Raw genomic sequence first — 17,628 nt, 5'->3', positions numbered from 1 at the left:
TATGTCTTAGGAATACCAAAATTCCCAAATTAATAAAATAAATCAATTAAGCCTTTATGACATCATGCATGATGTCATCACTTTGACTTTTCCATCTTCTTTCTTTTTTTTTTATTTATTTTTCTATTAGTTCTTTAATTTAATTCTCGATTCCGAAATTTTTTTTTCTCCGATTTTATTCGACAGTTAGGTCAGGAGTCAGCTCTTGGGGTCAATTGACCAAATTGCCCCTCGCCTGTTCATCCCGGTTTGCAAATAATCCAATATTTCTTCCGGCTCCCTGACCTAATTATTTGATTGACTTCACAGTTCTTTTTCATGATTTTCTCTTTTCCACTGTGTTCATAAGGGTCCTAAGGACCGCAGCGTCACTTTTTACGGTTCGAAATTTGAGTTTAAAACGACTTCATAGCTGTTTCGAGGAGGTCACTCATCGCCGTGACTCTCGCTGCTTAACCTCTTATGTTCCGTTTTTCTTATTTATAGTTAACTAATTAAACATTACTAATTATTTGTGTTTATGGCTTCTCAAATTGTCTTAAGTGTGGCCCTAATCCCATTAATTGTCCGGACCGACACCGGTCACCGAATGATGAAATATACTGTGCTATGCAACGGGGTGTTACAATTCTCCCTTAAATAAATTTCGTCTCAAATTTTTACCGTATCAATCTCTCAACACTGTGGGTGTTGTCTCCTCATGTCCTCCTCTCGCTCCCAAGTAGCTTCTTGGCTCGAATGATGGTTCCACAAAGACTTTTACCAACGGTATCCGCTATTCCGTAGTCGCTTCACCTCATAAGCCGTAATCTTTATGGGTTCTTCTTCATATGTGAGGTCTGGATTCACTTCTATTTCTTCTACTGGTAGTACATGAGATGGGTCTGATTGGTACCTCCTCAACATGGACACATGGAAGACATTATGTATCTTCTCCAACTCTGGAGGTAGTGCCAACCGATATGCCAAAGGACCCACTCTTTCCAGAACCTCATATGGCCCGATAAAACGAGGACTTAGTTTTCCCTTTCTGCCGAATCTCATAATCCTCTTCCAAGGAGAAACCTTGAGGAAAACTTTCTCACCCACTACATACTCAATATCTCTTCTTTTCAAATCAACATAGGACTTCTGACGGTCTGATGCAGCTTTAAGTCGATCTCTGATCACCCTAATTTTCTCTTCAGTCTGTTGGACAATTTTGGGTCCGATCATCTTTCTTTCACCCACGTCATCCCAACACAACGGGGTTCTACATTTTCTGCCATACAAAGCTTCATATGGAGGCATCCCAATGCTTGATTGGTAGCTGTTGTTGTAAGCAAACTCAATCAAAGGCAAGTGTGTATCCCAACTACCCTCAAACTCAATCACACAAGCCCGTAGCATGTCCTCCAAAATCTGAATTACCCTCTCGATCGCCATCCGTCTGGGGTGGAATGCAAGATTAAAGTTCAATCTAGTTCCTAGGGCTCTCTGAAGACTACCCCAGAATCTAGAAGTGAACCTAGGATCTTTGTCTGACACGATAGATACTGGCACTCCATGCAATCTCACAATCTAATCGATGTATAACTTGGCCAATCTTTCTAAACTGTAGTCCATCCTGACTGGCAGAAGATGAGCAAATTTAGTCAGTCTGTCAACAACGACCCAAACTGCATCATGACTTTTCTGTGTCCTCGGAAGTCCCATCACAAAATCCATCGTTATTCTCTCCCATTTCCACTCTGGTATTGGTAGTGGATGTAACAACCCAGTGGGTACTTGCTGCTCTGCCTTTACTTGCTGACAAGTTAGGCATTTGGACACAAACTCTGCCACATCTCTCTTCATACCCATCCACCAGTAATGCTCCTTTAGCCCCCTATACATTTTTGTGCCACCAGGGTGCATGGCAAAAGGAGACTCATGTGCTTCCTTCAAAATGATCTGCCTCAAATCAACATCATTAGGAAGACACCTTCTGCCCTGGGGTAGCAGGAGACCATCATCTCTGATGGAGAATTCGGTTTCTTGCCTGGACTTCTTCCATCGCCTTCGATACTCGATCATTCTGAGCAGCCATTCTAATCTGATCAACCAACACTGGCTGTACATGCCATGCCATGCAATTGCTGTTTGCCCATCATCATTAATCTCTAAACTGGCATGTAATGATCTCAACTCATGTACCAAAGACAAAGGAGTAACTTGTAGATTTGCCATAGTCTTACGACTTAAGGCGTCAGCCACAACATTAGCTTTCCCTGGCTGATAGTCTATCAGACAATCATAGTCTTTTATCAACTCTAACCATCTCCTCTGTCTCAAATTCAACTCTTTTTGGGTGCCCAAATACTTCAAGCTCTTATGATCTGTATAGATGTAGCACTTCTCCCCATACAAATAATGCCTCCAGATCTTAAGAGCAAACACAATAGCTGCAAGCTCCAAATCATGTGTTGGATAGTTCATCTCATGCGGTTTTAGCTGGCGTGATGCATAGGCAATGACATTTCAATCTTGCATCAATACACAGCTTAACCCATTGTGAGAAGCGTCACTATATACTGTATATTCTTTACCTGGAGTAGGTAAAGTAAGGACTGGAGCTTCAGTCAAACATCTCTTCAATTCATCAAAACTCTGCTGGAATTTATCCGTCCACTGAAATTTTACATCTTTTCTAAGCAGCTTGGTCAATGGAGATGCCAACATGGAGAATCCCTTCACAAATCTACGATAGTATCTAGCTAAACCCAGAAAACTACGAATTTCTGTGACATTTCTGGGTGGCCTCCAATTAAGGACAGCTTCAATCTTACTTGGATCTACCTTGATGCCCTCTTCTGATACTACATGCCCCAAGAAAGATATCTCCTTCAGCCAAAATTCACATTTCGACAATTTGGCATATAGTCGCTTTCTCCTCAAAATCTGCAGATAATCCACAGATGTCTATCATGCTCTTCTGCATTCCTCGAATAGACCAATATATCATCAATGAATACCACAACAAACTGGTCGAGGTATGGTCTGAAGATAGTGTTCATCAGATCCATAAAAGCAGCCGGAGCATTAGTTAACCCGAATGGCATAACCAAAAACTCATAATGGCCATAGCGGGTTCTAAAGGCAGTTTTAGAAATACTCTGCTCTTGTACCTTCAGCTGATAATAACCTGATCTCAGGTCAATTTTGGAGAACATACCGCACTCTCAACTGATCAAACAAGTCATCAATGCGGGGTAATGGATATCTATTCTTTATTGTCACCTTATTCAACTGCCGATAATCAATACACAAGCGGAGAGTGCCATCTTTCTTCTTTACAAACAACACTGGCGCTCCCCAAGGTGACACACTAGGGCGGATAAAGCCCTTGTCAAGCAATTCTTGCAACTGCACTTTCAACTCTTTCAATTCTGCAGGTGCCATTCTATATGGCGTTATGGAGATTGGATCCACACCAGGCATAACATTAATCTCAAATTGCACTTCTCTTTTTGGAGGTAATCCTGGTAACTCATCAAGAAATACATCCGGAAAGTCACATACCGTAGGGATGTCCCTTAGTGCTGGACTCCCCACTTGGGTGTCTATCACATGTGCCAAGTATGCTTCACACCCCTTTCTGATCATTCTTCTGGCTAGTGTAGCTGAAATGATGTTTGATGGCAGTAAATGCCTCTCCCCGTGTATTACCACATCACCATACAAAGGGAGACCAAAAGTGACTGTCTTCAGTCTACAGTCAATCATAGCATGATGCCTGGCTAACCAATCCATGCCTAAGATAATATCATACTCTCTGTAGGGCATCTCAATCAAGTCTGACAGGAAAACATGTCCTTGGATCACCAAAGGACAGTCTCTATAAATTTTGTTGACCCGGACCTCTTGTCCTAATGGACTAGTTACTAGTACTTCAAAACCCATTTACACACATGGAACATCAAGTGAACTGACTATGCTAGCACTAACATATGAATGGGTTGAACCCGGATCAAACAATACAAATACTTCTTGATCAGAGATAGAGAATGTACCAGCTACCACATCAGAAGTCTCAGCCTCTTCTCGCTGTTTCATTGCGCAGATTCTGGTTGAAGCACTTCCTTGTGCTGATTGACCAACTGTGCCCTGACTGTCTGAAGTAGTGCCTCTACCTCTACCTCTTCCTCTGCCAAATGACTGTGAACCTCTGGGAGCAGGACTCTGAATAGATCCCTCGGCAGTAGTAGGAGCTGGACCATATCTCGGAGCACTAGTACAGTCTTTAGCTATATGGCCCTTGCCTCCACAGTTAAAACAGGCTCCAGTGGCCCAATAACATTCCCCCCCATGAATCTTGCCACAAGTCTCACAGTGGGCGTAATGTCAACCCTCGCCGATCACGACTGCACCTAGGGGTCTCTCGCCCGCAGAATCGACCCCTACCAAATCTTCCACCTCGACCCCTGCTGGGTCCACTAAACTTCTTTTTCTTTCCAGAGGTAGCACCAGAACTCTGTTCAACTGATTTTTCCCCCTTGTCTTTTTCTGATTTTTCAGCTTTTTCCTTCACTGGGTTTGCTTCTGCTTCAACTCTCTCCAGTTCAAGTGCTTGAGACATAAGCTCTGAGAAGTTGCTGTGTCGAAATCCCACAACTTGCATCCTTATGCTGGGCTTCAAACCCGTCTCAAATCTCTTGCATCTTGCTTTACTGGTAGTAAGGAGACTCTCCGCATAGTGACTCAGGCGGGAGAACTCCCTCTCATACTCCGCCACTGATCGGTTCCCTTGTTTCAAACTCAAAAATTCTTGCAATTTCTGATCAACATATGCGTCTGGGATGTATTTCTGTCTGAACTCTCTGATGAAGTCATCCCAGGTTAGCACTGGTGGTTCAGCCAAGCTGTGGGGGATGGTCTTCCACCAGTCATACGCATCCCCTTGCAATAGAGACACAGAATACTCAAGCTTCAATTCATCTTGGCAGTGCAGCTTCTTAAATACTCTGTCCATTCTTTCAAGCCATTGCTCTGCCTCAAGTGGGTCTACTGTACCCTTAAATTCTGCAGCCCCATACTTCAATAACTTGTCATACTGTCTGGCTGGAGGCAGTGGTTGTGCCACAGGTGGTTGGGGTGGAGCTTGAACAGGCATACCCCCGGCCATTTGTTGAAACATTGCCGCCATCTGCTGTGCAAACTGCGGCAGGAATCGCGGCATTTGCGGGCTGGTGCTCTCGACCCATCGACATTCGTAAAGTCGGGCTTCCTCAGGCCTCGGCTTCAACAGATACTCAATCGAGCGATCCCCTTCTTCCATTTCAGGCTGAAGTTAGGTATCTCCTGAACAATTAACACAAGGAGATTTCCCTCCGTTAGTTCATATTCATGATGTAATGCACTGTATGTAACAATTATGGACATTGAGCAGTTGTACTTAACAAAAAAAAGACACAAATTCACAATTGAAAACATAATTCAAAAACCTGGCTCTGATACCACTAAAACATGTCACACCTTACCCCTCTGTAAGGCATAACATGATCCCGTAGAATACCTAATGAACTACCGAACTTCACCTACCGATAACTCATTAAGTACCCTACAAGGGATTTTAAAACAATTTTCTTATCTTTGACAAGTGGTGAGCATTTCTAATAAGTATTTAAAACATTTAGTTGAAATTAAAACTAATTAATATTTTTGGCCATTTTAGTTTTCCGCAAATCTTATAAAAATTTTGACAGAGTTTCCTCTGTATTTTGAGAAAACCGTTCTTCAAATACCTGAAATAAAAGCACTTCCAATAATTATCTAACCACTGCTTCAAATTCATACTCAATCTCAACCAATTTCTCAAAATTCACAAGTTCAAAAATTCTCAAAATACTGTCCATCAATATCATTTATTCATATTCCATTCAAGATAAACAATTTATATATTCATCATACTAAAATTTACATTCAAAAAGTCCAAATTAAAATTTATTACAACTTTTATACAAACTTTGTACAAGCTGCTCAAAACCCATGTACATGTCCATACATTTACGTGCAATATATACATCAAAAGAAATATTTACAGTTAGGGTATAAATTATACCCGAAAACTTTAGGTCAGTAGCTTCTCACACCTCAAAGACTCATCTGCTGCTCCTCTAGTCTCTCAGATCTGACAAAGAATAAAGCTATCACGAGTACTAGGACTCATGGTGCACAATATACTAAAATAATCTTTATGCAAAACTTAAAGCACATTCATTCAAAAATTTGGCTAAACATGAAAATTAAATACAATCATGCATTGTAAGATTTTACATGTAAACCAAGTTCATTTCAAAGTATCAAAATACATTTCATAAAACCCACAGTTAGATCACGCCATTCGAAACAAATAGAATCTCAATAGCCAGAGACTAAGAGAAATCACATGAATCTTGATAGCCAGAGGCTAAAGAGAAATCATATCACAAGGCTAGCTAGCTCAAATATATGGATATCCATTCACATCCTCTTCTACTGGCACACCTCAACACTTCTCCAGAGAAGGAATCAAAATTCGAAACTAATTACCCCCACTAGTCGTGCTAGTGAGGTGTTCAAATATGTGGTCATGACACTGTGGTTTCAAAACTTATCTTAACAATTTGCTAAATATTGTCTTTTCAAATATACATAATAACTTTCAACAATTTAGATCAAACATCATAAGAATGTCATAATCCAATATTTCACATTATTCAAAACGATATGCAAAAGATGATTATAAAAGTATATGTTGTGCACAAACCTCAAACGAGTCGCCTGTTGGCCTTGACTCGACTCCTCGGGTTCTGTCCCGGTATTCTTTTCCACTGAAACACGAAATTTTCCAATGTTTCAGTACTAAAACTTAAAATAAATCCAAAATAAACTTAACTTCACATTTACCTAGCTCTAACGTGTTAAATTCGACGTTCTTGAAATTTTGTATTTTGGGTTACTATTCACTACACTAGTCAAGTCAAATTATTGACTTTCTAAGGCTTAATGGGTATGAGAACTCCAACTTCACCCACATACCACATTTTGGTCACCAAACTTGTTGGTTTTGGTCATTTGTTTAAAGCTTAGGTCATTTTGGCAAAATTGCCAATTTTCGGTTTTGGTTCTCCGAAGTTGCACTGTTCCATTGGTCGATCTACTGTTGGAATTTGACAAAACTTCCTTCATAGAAAATGTTCCTTATTGTCTTAAGTGTATTCTCATTTTTGGATCACCTCAATCGGAGTTTTGTAGCGCAAGTTATGGCCAAAATAAGTTTACTGTTCACGTGTACTGTTCATATTGAGATTTTGGTTCTGGCAGATTTTTGGTCCAACTTTGGTTAATAATTTGATCAAGTTAAGTTCATAATTTGGTCTCACTTTCTTCATATGAAATGTTGTACTATGTCTTAGGTTTCCATCGGTTCAAGAATCGCCTAAATCCGAGTTTTCTAGAGAGAGTTATAGCCATCCAAACATTGCTGCTCAATGAAAATTCTGCAGAATCTCAGTACAGTAATTTAATTTTGCTCAATGATTTTGAAAGGGTTAATGGCCTAATTTGGGTTGGTGTTCTTCATGAAAGTTTTAGATCTATATGCCCTCTAATCCCTGGCCAAATTTCAGGTCAATTTGACCTGTCTAACGCGAGTTATGACTAAATGAACAGTTACTGTTCATTTAGTCAGTTTAGTGCAGTGGCAGCCTGCAATCAATCCACTTTGGTCAATTGTTTCACCAAGTTTTGGTCAGTTTTTGGCCATGGTTCCTTAATGAAATTTGTGCTCTTTTATGTCTATTTTCATCTCCAATTGATGGCATATCAATTGGACTTGTAAAATTTGAGTTTTGGTCCTTCAGTGGTTTGGTCATGCTGCCAGCAGATGACCATTGACTCATGAATTTGATGTTTATTCCAACAATTCCCACACAACTTATTTGGTCATAATTGACCATTATTTCATTTCACAATAGGTTAAACATGCCATTTATGTATTTCTCCAATTTTTGGTTCATAAACCCTAGCATTGAAAACCCTAACTCATCATTTTCATGCCTTTAACTAGTTCTAATTGTTTAAATGTTAATCATTTAACTATGTAAAGTTTCTAAACTCATTCAATTGCATCATATTCATGCAAACCATACTCCTCCCAACCAGGCCAAATTTCAGCAATGGTCATTCTCCCATGTTTGTTTCATTTAATCAAGTTCTAAGCTCACTTTCAACCATCACATGTGCATTTGAATGGATAAATGAAGAGTTTAGCATACTAACCTTTGTGTAGCAATTTTCTTCCTCCTTTCCTTCAAAGTTTCCTTCTTTCTTTCTTGCTCAATCCTCTTCTCAAGTTGCCTAGATAAGCTTTAACTATGGTGGCTAATTTTTCTATGGTGGAATTAGGGATTTGATCAAGCTCAAAATGAGCTTTAATGGAGGTTTTGGGTGAGGGAGAGGGTGAGGGAGAGAGAATCACGTTTTTGATGAAGAAGATGACTTTATTATATTTTTTTTTCTTTTCTTTTCTTTTCTTTTATGTCTTAGGAATACCAAAATTCCCAAATTAATAAAATAAATCAATTAAGCCTTTATGACATCATGCATGATGTCATCACTTTGACTTTTCCATCTTCTTTCTTTTTTTTTTATTTATTTTTCTATTAGTTCTTTAATTTAATTCTCGATTCTGAAATTTTTTTTTCTCCGATTTTATTCGACAGTTAGGTCAGGAGTCAGCTCTCGGGGTCAATTGACCAAATTGCCCCTCGCCTGTTCATCCCGGTTTGCAAATAATCCAATATTTCTTCCGGCTCCCTGACCTAATTATTTGACTGACTTCACAGTTCTTTTTCGTGATTTTCTCTTTTCCACTGTGTTCATAAGGGTCCTAAGGACCGCAGCGTCACTTTTTACGGTTCGAAATTTGAGTTTAAAACGACTTCGCAGTCGTTCCCGAGGAAGTCACTCATCGCTGTGACTCTCGGCTCGTTTAACCTCTTATGTTCCGTTTTTCTTATTTATAGTTAACTAATTAAACATTACTAATTATTTGTGTTTATGGCTTCTCAAATTGTCTTAAGTGTGGCCCTAATCCCATTAATTGTCCGGACCGACATCGGTCACCGGAACAGTGAAATATACCAGGCTATGCAACGGGGGTGTTACAGTGTAAGTGGACCACTAAGGAATAAAATAAACACTAAATGGGTAGGTGTACACCTATTACACAATCTGCAATTTCATTTTTCTCCAACTCCTCCATCCATGCCGAAATGAAGAAATGGGAAACCTCCATTGCCGTGTTGCATAAAGCTTCATCCACTCCTTCATTTTACCTCTAAACACCTAGGTAGCTTCATTAAAAATTATCCCCACTTCACAAGGAAGAAGTAGATACCAATATTAAGAAGTTTTAGTGAAGATTAAGCAAGTCCCAACAATAGGTAAGTTTGAGTTTTTGAATATTTCTTTGTTAAAGTTTGAAAACATGTTATGGGTGTTTGCTTTGTGAAGAAATTTTTAAGCTTTGAGGAGTTATTGATATATCCAGTTTGGACAGCCATGGAGTTGTATATTTGATGATTTATTTTTACATATATTTGATGGGAAATTATGTTGAGTAGGGTGATTAATGTCCTAGTAAGTTATTTCCATGTATATGTGGTGATTGTGCAATTGGGATTGAAGTTGATGAAATTATGGACACTTTGGCAATGTGAAGCATTTCGGCAGCCTTGAGGCTTCTTGATGAGTGTTTAAATTCATGAAGATATTGGGTAAATTGTGACATTGAGGATTGATGAATATGTATGTAAATTGGTTGTGAAAATTGTATGTAACAATTAGGAGTGTTTATGTGTATTTATGGTTGTATTTGGACTTTGTGAATTAGAGTTTCATTTGGTGTATTGAAGATATTTGTATTCTGCCCAAAGTGACTTTAAAGTGAAGTGATATATGGTTTTGGTAGTGTACCAAAACAGAATTGGTAAGAGAAGTGGACTTATAGCAAGTAAATGTGCAATTGATAGATGTTAAGCAATGTATTTAAGGACAGTATACATTTTAGCCTATAACTCTAAAAATGTAACTCCAATTGGTATGAGACCAATTGGAGGTGAAACTAGGCACAAAATGTGCCAACTTTCATGAAGGAAACATACCAAAATTCTGCTTGCAAGGTAGCTTGAAAAATGACCAAATCCGGATTAAGTGCAAGTGAGGCCTGAAAGCTGACCATTTGGGTAGCAGTTAGTGTTTAGGCCATAACTCACTCAAAACAGGTCCAATTGACCTGAAATTTTAACCATGAATAGTTAAGACCCATATCTACAAGTCTTATGAAGACACTAAAGCCCAGAAATGACTATAAGGAAGTCAAACAGCTTGCACAAGTTCGGGTCCAAAAACTGGCCGAACCAAAGTTGACCAAAATTGACCTAAAATGACCAAATTTGATGCCATTTGACCAGCAATAGTAAAATGACCATAACTTGATCTACATAACTCAGAATGACCTAAAATTTTGCCCCGCGTTCCATAAGACATAGATCTACAAGTTTGTAGTTTTGACCGAAACCCAAAAACCGAGGGAATTAGGTCGTCCGGCTAGGTCAAACTAGTATTCCGGAATTCAGCAAGTTGCAATAAAATACACTAAACAAGGAAATGAAATTGGTAATATGTACCAACCCTAAAAGACTATCGAATGTGACATATTAGTGACACTAAAACCTAATTTACCTAGAACGCATCGAGGGTCGATATATTAGGTGATTAAGCAAAAAATAGCTTTCAGTGAATTACTTATCAAGCATTATCGATAGAGACAGTTTAATTTCGTACTGAAACACTTCAAATTGTGTTTCTCAGTTAGTAAAGACTCAGGGAAAGGGAAGGAAACAATGAGTCCAGACCAGGAGACAGTTATCAGAGGTTTGTGCACAACAACTATTTCTTTTGAATTTTTCAATTGAAATGAATTATGACTATTTGTACATTATTGTTTTAAATTGTGGAAATGTGTTTGAATGGATATTTATTGTTTGAAAAGCACTGTAAATGGTTTGAAATTGTGAGAAATTGTTTGAATGATATTGATGGATACTTATTGATTGAAAAGCATTGGAAATAGTTTGAAACCACAGCTATCATGTATATTGATTGTATTCCTCGCTAGCTTGTCTAGTGGGACGAATTGAATTCCCTCTCTGGCTGAAGTGTTGAGGTGTGTGCCTGTTGAGGGCGAATTGGATGAGTACTCATATTTTTGCTAGCTAGCTATGTTATTTCTCATTAGTCATCGACTTTTGGGACGAATTGAATACCTCATTAGCCATCGGCTTTTGGGACGAATTTTACTTTGGAACATGATTAAGCTGTGTGTGATTTATTGATATGTATTGTGAGATTGTGAAATGAATTTAAACTCTTATTGACATATACTGTCTTTTGAATTCAACCATGATCTGACTTATTGAAATTTATTGTGATATTGAGAAATAGAGTTTAAATTCTTGTTGACAATTACTGTCTTGAAATTAACTATGGTTTTAAGTATCCACTATTTATATGATTTATTAATTGTGATTTAAATTGTATTTGGTTAATGTTGTGCACCACTGAGACATTGTCTCAAATGATAGCTTTATTCTTTGTCGCAGGTAGACAGACAGATAGGGCAGCAGACTAGGCTGCTAGTACCTCCAGCGAGAGATTTTCGGGTATAACGAGTATACCACATTTTGCATTTTGTACTGTAATGTATGACCACTGTATGTACATATTGTTTTTGATTTTGAGCAGTTGTAAATTCAAATTGTACCTTGAAGTTGTAAAATAATTATGAGTTATTTTGGCTGGTAAAAATTGTATTATATTTCTTGTATCGCAGTCTTTGAACAATCACTGTGGATTTGAGTTGTGAAACATGTTGTGTTGAGAAAAATGTTGGAGTTGAGATTTGGAAAAATATTGAAGTGCTTTTTACAGGTTTTCTGAAGAACTGTTTTATCCAAAATACAGATGGCACTCTGCCAAAATTTTTAAAGAAATTCCAAATAATTCAAATGTGTTAGTTCTATCACTTCAATTCAAAAAGGTTTTTAATACCTGTAAATAGTGCTCACCACTGTAAAAGAAGTAAGAAAAGTTTTTAAAATCCCTTGTAGTGTATTTAATGGGTTATCAGTAGACGGAGTTGGTAATTCATTAGGTATACTACGGGATCATGTTGTGCCTTATAGAGGGGTAGGGTGTGACATTCATTGCATTTGTAAGAGTCGAGGTGACACTAATGCAGATCTGTTTGTTTTTGTTATTTTGAATAGGATATGGACCTCACATCTCATAGGGCAGTTGAGGAGGAAGTGGAGAGTCATGCTTCACTGTGCAGTGAGGCTGGGGTAGGGAGAACTGCTCCACCCGGCTCAGTGAGCACCTTTCGACCTCCATAGGCCATGTTCCAGTAAATGGCTGAGTTTTTCAAACCAATGGCTAGGGTAATGCCACCACCACCACCTTCACAGCAGAAATTACATCTAGAAAGATTAAGAAAATTTAGAGCAGTGGATTTCTTTGGCACGAGAGAAGATGATTCTGTTGCAGCCGAAAACTAGTTGAACAGAACAGGGAGAGTTTTAAAACAATTCCATTGCACTCCAGAGCAAAATCTAGAAGTTGCTGTATCTCTATTGCAAGATGATGCCTACAAATGGTGGGATACAGTGTTTAGTGAAGTGCAGCCAAAATTAATAACTTGGGACTTCTTACTCTCCGAATTCAAGAAAAAGTATGTGGGTGGTGTGTACCTGGAAGAGAGAAGAAGAGAGTTTATTAATCTAAGGCAGAGACAGCTGACAGTGGCAGAGTATGAAAAGGAATTTGTCAGACTGAGTCGTTATGGAAGGGAGATAGTCCCTAATGAAGTCGAGAGGTGTAAAAGATTTGAAGAGGGATTAAATGACAACATAAAGATCATGATTACTGCCTTGGGAATCATAGATTTCACCAAGTTAGTGGAAGCTGCAATAAAAGTTGAAAAGTTTAGGACAAGTGAGCAGACCAGAAGAGAGAGACAGCAGAAGAGGGGCTCGGGTCAGTCTAGCTCATCTCCTGCACCAGGAAAGAAGTTCAAAGGTCCACATGCATAGAGTTCAGGACAACCACAAGGTCAGGGTCAGTCCTAAGGGCCCAGGCCACAGTTCACCCCTAGGAGAGGTCAGTCCACACCATCAGTGGGTAGCTCTCCAAGGACAGGGTTCAGGGGACCAGCTCAAGTATCTTTTGCATGTCCACATTGTTTGAAGTGGTATAAGGGGGAGTGTTGGAGAGTAACGGGTGCCTGCTTAAGGTGTGGGTCAACAGAGCATCAGTTAAGGAACTGTCCACGCAGAACTGCTACAACTACTCCAACACAAGCAGACAGACCTGCTACTGCACTATAAAGGGGTAGGAAATCTGGCAAATCTGAGGCAGTAGGACCATCACAGAGACCTGAATCTGAGCCAGCAGAGAGGCCTGAGGTCAGAGCACCTGCCAGAGCCTATGCCATAAGAGCTCAGAAGGAGTAAAATGCCCCGGACGTCATTAGGGGTACGTTCTCCCTCTACAATACATCTATGCATGCATTGGTGAATCCAGGATCCACTCATTCATACATCTGCATCAACCTACCCGTAGAAACGGGGATACTAGTAGGGGAGAGTGACCAAGACATCCTGGTCACTAATCCATTAGGCCATAGTGTAGTGGTGAACAAAGTGTACAAGGGTTGCCCGTTAAGAATTCAGGGATATGAATTCTTGGTAGACCTGATTGAGTTGCCTTTCCATGAGTTTGATGTGATTTTGGGAATGGACTGGTTGTCATGTCATCAAGCAATGGTTGATTGTAAACTAAAGAGGATTTCCTTGAAAACCCCTTAGGGTAATGAGATCACAGTTGTGGGGAAAAGGACAGATTTCTTGTCCAATGTCATCTCAGCCACAGTTGCAAGAAAACTAATGAGAAAAGGCTGTGAACCCTACCTAGCACATGTGGTGGATACTAGGCAGGCTAAGCAAAATTTGTGTGACATACCCATAGTAAGAGACTTCCCAGATGTGTTCCCTGAAGAATTTCCTGGCTTGCCACTAGAAAGGGAAGTCGAGTTTGCTATTGAGACACTACTGGGTACAGCACCAATCTCTATTACTTCTTATAGGATGGCACCCATAAAATTGAAGGAACTAAAAATCCAGTTGCAGGAGTTACTGGATAAGGGATTCTTATGCCCCAATGTGTCACTATAGGGAGCTCCAGTGCCGTTTGTGAAAAAGAAGGATGGGACTTTGAGGTTATGCATTGATTACCGGCAGTTGAATAAAGTGATAGTTGCCTAGAATTGATGATCTGTTTGATCAGTTGAAGGGAGCAGGAGTATTTTCTAAAATTGATCTTAGATCAGGGTATCATCAGTTGAGGGTGAAGGATGCAGATGTGCCAAAGACTGCATTCAGGACCCGGTATGGGCATTATGAGTTCCTGGTGATGCCCTTTGGCCTAATGAATGTACCAGCAGCATTCATGGACCTTATGAACCGTATCTTCCATCCATACCTAGATCGGTTCATAGTGGTCTTTATTAATGATATTTTGGTGTATTCCAAGACCAGGGAAGAGCATGATGAGCATTTGAGGATTGTTCTGCAAACCCTAAGAGAAAAGAAGCTGTATGCTAAGTTGTCCAAGAGTGACTTCTGGTTAAATGAAATTACATTCCTTGGACACATAGTGTCAGCCGATGGGATTAGGGTGGATCCTAAGAAGATAGAAGCAGTGATGGAATGGAAGCCTCCCAGAAATACAACTGAGGTCAGAAGTTTCTTAGGGCTAGCTGGGTATTATAGACGATTTGTGAAGGGATTTTCTTTAATAGCTGCTCCAATGACCAAGTTGTTACACAAGAATGTCAAATTTGATTGGAAGGACAAGTGTCAGGCCAGTTTTGAGAAGTTGAAGGCTATGTTGATAGAGGCACCAGTGTTAACATAGTCAGTGTCAGGAAAGGACTTTGTGGTCTACAGTGATGCCTCTCATAATGGGTTAGGGTGTGTATTGATACAAGAGGGGAAGGTGGTCGCTTATGCTTCCAGGAAGCTGAGGCCACATGAACAGAATTACCCTACCCATGATCTAAAACTTACAACAATTATCTTCGTATTGAAGATATGGAGGCATTACTTGTATGGTGAAAAGTGCTACATTTACACAGACCACAAAAGTCTGAAATACTTGCCAACCTAGAAGGAGCTTAACCTCAGACAGAGGTAATGGATTGAGTTCCTGAAGGACTATGATTGTGTGATTGACTACCACCTTGGGAAGGCAAATGTAGTTGGTAATGCTTTGAGCAGAAAATCCATCACAGCTTTGAGATCATTGAATGCCCGTCTATCCTTGGCTCGAGATGGAGCTATTTTGGCTGAGTTGCAAGTGAGGCCAAACCTGCTACAGCAGATTTTAGATGGGCATAAGGCAGATAAGAAGCTAAAGGCTATTTTGAGTAAAATCTCAGAAGGGAAGACAACTGACTATGAGGTGAAAGCAGATGGGTGTCTGTACGACAAAAGAAGAGTATGTGTACCAGATAATGGGGAATTGAAAGCCAATATTCTAAAAGAGGCACATACCAGTGTTTATGCTATGCACCCAGGAAGTACAAAAATATATCATGACTTGAAGCTTCATTATTGATGGCCTGGTATGAAGAAGGACATAGCTGACTATGTGACTAAATGCTTAACACGTCAGCAAGTCAAGGCAAAACATCAAGTTCCATCGGGTTTGCTATAGCCTATACGCATACCTGAATGGAAATGGGATCGGGTCACCATGGATTTTGTAAGTGGTCTGCCTCTCACCCAGAAGAAGCATGATGCAGTATGGGTGATAGTAGATAGATTGACGAAGTCAGCACATTTTTTACCAGTTAGGACTGACTACTCACTGGAGAAGTTAGCAGAATTGTATATCAGTGAGATAGTTAGACTGCATGGAATTCCACTTTCCATCATCTTTGATCAAGATCCAAGGTTTACATCGAGATTTTGGAAGAAATTGCATGAATCCTTGGGTACACAACTCCACTTCAGCATAGCTTTCCATCCTCAGATGGATGGGTAATCAGAAAGAGTAATCCAGGTAAACAATTGAAACCAATTGAACTAATACAAATATTGAACTGAAATGATAATAATAATATGAAATATATGTCAGGTCCTTGAGGATATGCTGAGGAGTTGTGTCATTGAGTTTGAGAGAAGTTGGGATAGATACCTCCCACTGGCAGAATTTACATATAATAATAGCTACCAAGCTAGCATCCAAATGGCCCCGTTTGAAGCATTGTATGGGAGGAAATGTAGAACTCCAGTATGCTGGACTGAATTGGGTAAAGATAAACTGGTAGGGCCAGACCTGGTGAAACAGACTGAGGAGAAGGTAAAGCTAATCAAAGCCAATATGAAGGTTGCCTTAGACAGACAAAAATCCTATGCCGACCTGAAGAGAAAAGAAATAAAATATGCGGCTGGCGACAAAGTGTTCCTCAAGGTGTCACCGTGGAAGAAGGTACTGAGGTTTGGAAGAAAAGGTAAGTTAAGTCCTAGGTCCATTAGCCCATATGAAGTCATTGAACGTGTGGGTCCAGTGGCCTACAGGCTAGCTTTACCACTAGAGCTGGACAAGATCCACAATGTGTTCCACGTATCTATGCTAAGAAGATACCGTTTAAATCCTTCACATGTTATTTCCATGGAAGAAATTGAAGTACAATCGGATTTGACATATGAAGAAGAACCCATATGGATCTTAGCTCGGGAAGTGAAAGAGTTGAGGAATAAGCAGATTCCACTGGTGAAAGTGCTTTGGAGGCACCACAACACCGAGGAGGCAACTTGGGAAAGTGAAGAGACGATGAGACAACAGTTCCCTCAACTGTTTGCATCAGGTAAATTTCGATGATGAAATTTAAATTAGAGGGGAAGAGTTGTAACACCCTCACTATAGCAATTCTGTACATTCTACTGTTTCGATGACCGGTGTTGGTCTCGACAGCTAGAACGTCTGGAAAAATATTTAAACTAAAGTGAGGAACCATAATTAACTCAAATATTAATAAGAAAAATTTAGAATTTTTTTTTTTAAAAATACAATCAAGTTAAATGAGCCGGTGCCCTAGCGATGGGTAACCCAGTAGGAAGTTGCGGTTCTCGCAACTAGGAGCCCTAGATTAGGGAGAAAATTCATAAAATAATTTTTGAGACTTCAGAGAAGAGTCATTGAGGGTTCTATGGCATTAGAATGCTAAGAAAATGCTTAGAAAATTTTTTCAATTGATACAGACAATTTTGGTCTGTTAAGCCAAACGGAGGGCATTTTGGTCATTTCGTCTTCAGAGATAATTTTTGGCCGACTTGTCCAGTTAAGTAAATAATTATTATGACATAAAATGTGAATAAATATTGCTAAAAATTAAATTGAAAATGAGTAGAGAAGAAAATAAGAGAAAATGAGATAAAAGGCTAGTTATGACATCACCATGATATCATTAAACATTTACCACCAATTACAATTAACCAAGCC

The sequence above is a fragment of the Hevea brasiliensis genome, chromosome 16 (assembly GCF_030052815.1).
Source record: "Hevea brasiliensis isolate MT/VB/25A 57/8 chromosome 16, ASM3005281v1, whole genome shotgun sequence".
Taxonomy (NCBI): domain Eukaryota; kingdom Viridiplantae; phylum Streptophyta; class Magnoliopsida; order Malpighiales; family Euphorbiaceae; genus Hevea; species Hevea brasiliensis.
This window is presented reverse-complemented; position numbering follows the sequence as displayed.